We start from the raw sequence: 2,958 nt of genomic DNA, 5'->3' as shown, positions 1-2,958 counted from the left end.
TGATCTTGATATCCAGTCATGTATTACAGTATTAGTATAGGCTGTAATTTTTGGCTAGGAATCTATATATACAGAACCTAAACTGAAGACTCAATATAGCACATATACTTGGCCAGTTATCCTAAGAATATTAATCCACCTGGACTTTTAACTTGACTTCCAAAGAAGTTCTTAACGATCAAGCATTTTTGAGTTTTTAGTAAATTGAAATAATGTTGCACTTTGACAATACTATTCTGATTTTGCAAGTTAATAGAAATCCTTCAATTTCATACCACTTTTTTAATCGCACATTTGGATGATTGTGACATTATCTCTTCTCGGAATTCCGCTTGCATGTTTCCAGTTGAGACAATAACTGAGTTTGATAAGTAACCACTATATTATTTTCTATGTGTACACATGTTGTCGCTCTGCTTGAGTCATCCATATCCACATTACGAGCCCGAGACTTCCATCACAACAAACTATATGTATCCAGGTAGTGTCCAATATGTACACACAGGCTCCTCTCACAGGCCGACTAAGCTGATTGTAACTGAATGTGTGTGTGTGGCCGTGAAGCAGACTTTATCTTGGTCTGAGTATCAGTTCCCTTCTCCACATTACGAGCCCGAGACTTCCATCACAACAAACTATATGTATCCAGGTAGTGTCCAATATGTACACACAGGCTCCTCTCACAGGCCGACTAAGCTGATTGTAACTGAATGTGTGTGTGTGGCCGTGAAGCAGACTTTATCTTGGTCTGAGTATCAGTTCCCTTCAATGGTACAATTTTGGATACTATTTTCTTCTAGATGTATAGGTTTCTGCTGGTCCCATTGGCTGCTACATTTTAGTGATACGATAGCTCAATGTCATGCTCACCAATTGTTCTGTAAAAATGAAAAATCGACTTGACTGTATTTTGTACCTGTTTTAGTAATTACATGATGTGATTATTTTCATTCTAGATATGGAAATATTCTAAGGATTAAGCTTTTTGAGACGTTAAGGTATCTGATGATTAATTAGCCTTTGTAAGATTTATGCACTCATGTCACACAACCTAGATAATTCTCCTTGGATCTCCATAATTTCTAACTGAATATAGATGTATACTGACAGTAAATCCCGTTTTAGTAATTAGTTGGATATAATTGATAATTCTTTGACATGTTTTTATGAAATGTCTGCTTAAATCAGCGTTAGATGCTCCCATAATCGATTACTTTTTGGATATGAATTATTACTATAAGAAGTATATTGGTTCTCCGGTGTTTTCAGTTCTTACAATAAACAAATTATATTGTTTTCCACTAATCATTTCTCATGTAGTTTTACTCTGCAGTATGTATCTTTTGCTTCATAACTCATCTGTTCACAAGATTGATGCCTAGAAATTTCAGCCTTTCGTGCTAAATGTCGTCTGCTCATTTGTAACGGCATAGAGATAGGAACGAGCAATTCATCTTCAGTTTGAGAAAGTGGCGGACAAAAGAGAACTGGACTATTGTTGCTGAGCGCTAGCTCTGGCCGCATGACCATCTATATATATAGTTTTCGACAGTAAATGTATCCTGATTGGTATAACACAAATGGAAATCTTACTTTCTTCTAAACTCTTAATTTCAAGATGAACTGGAGAGGGGGGTTTGTACTAAGTTTGGAATCTATCACAGTAAGTGTGTATTTGCGGTATTGATGTACAGTTATTAAGAAAGTTACATTTTTTCAGCTATTGTGCTACTGAGAAGGAAACATGGCTGAGAATTGCTCTGGCTGGAGTTGAATGTCTTTGTGACTGAATACTAGAGACGCTGACTTGCAGCCACTCTTTACAGTCCTACCACCTAGCTTTTATCTCTCACCTTCCGTTATTTTCATGTTAACACTGCCATTGGGGCAAATCTATTGCTTATTGATCGGGTCTAGCTATAGGTAGAATTCCATGTTTCCTACACTGTATTATACCCATTACTATTTGAATGTTGATTCTGACAATCTTAAGACACCCACCATAGTCGTGGCAACTCGAAAAACGTAAGCTGGAGAAATATCAAAATCACACGAAACCTCCCCTTAGCTAATACCATAAGGGTTCGATTGAGGCTCTCTGTTAACAGCGCTTTGGTAAAAGTAAGCGTGTGCACGATGTTATAGTGAGCTACCATCACTTCTCATTACTGACTGTAATCAATATATATGTGTTTATGCCATAAAAGATGGATATTTGTCGAAGCCATTGTCGTGACATGTAATTACTTGCAGATCAATTATATAGTTTTGTTCGGATTGTAAAGTGGAAACGATAAAACCCTACAACTCATGTGTGATTGTCATTTGATTATTTACTTCTTCAAGTAGTATGGATATGGTGCTTCCAGGATATTAAGTATATTCATGAAGTTGTATAAACCACGTTCTACGATTCACTTCTGTTATGCATATTTACTTTCCAGTTTTAGGACTGAAATTCATCCATTGTAATGAATTTGGTTGTATGGGCATTACCTATTTGACTTAGGCTTGCTTCATCACATATAGACTGTTTTTCTTTTCCTCACTGCTTGTATGGCCTAAAACTATCATGTATATGAGGCAAGTTATTAGCAATGTCTCACATTTTCTTACTTGCAATACTATGCTTTCCTATTCAGGTGTTCCAAGACCCAAATCATCGGAAAAACAACACATATAACACTTTTTTCTTTTGAACTTCAATTACCCTTATACAAGTCCTCGTTCATTTTGTTTATATAGTGGTTAGAATAGTAACCATATGTGCTTGCTCAACACTGATAAATGGAATATTTTCAAAGCACGTATGGTGTGTTCGCAATTTGGCGCAACAGGAGATTACTGAAAAATACTCATTTTTCAACATGACATGGTCTTGAAATGGGACTCTACTACCAAATTAAAATGTGTAGGTATATCTCATTGTAGATGACAAGTCTCTATTTTTATTAAAGG

General features: G+C 36.0%; 1 protein-coding gene across 2 annotated transcripts in view; it reads left to right on the top strand.

Annotated features, from left to right (window-relative positions):
• LOC119336478 overlaps nt 1-2,615 on the top strand; it is a 5,991-nt gene extending 3,376 nt beyond the window's left edge. Inside the window, exon 7 of one of the 2 annotated variants that reach the window (XR_005162551.1) lies at nt 1,721-2,615. The gene's annotated coding sequence lies outside the window, so the exon portion shown is untranslated. The remainder of the gene's footprint in view (nt 1-1,720) is intronic. The other variant, XM_037608524.1, reaches the window with a different exon arrangement.
• The last annotated feature ends 343 nt before the right edge of the window (nt 2,616-2,958 follow it).

Source organism: Triticum dicoccoides, chromosome 7B, assembly GCF_002162155.2.
Source record: "Triticum dicoccoides isolate Atlit2015 ecotype Zavitan chromosome 7B, WEW_v2.0, whole genome shotgun sequence".
Taxonomy (NCBI): domain Eukaryota; kingdom Viridiplantae; phylum Streptophyta; class Magnoliopsida; order Poales; family Poaceae; genus Triticum; species Triticum dicoccoides.
Note: the sequence above shows the minus strand (reverse complement) of the source record. Positions and strands in the feature narration are given on the sequence as shown.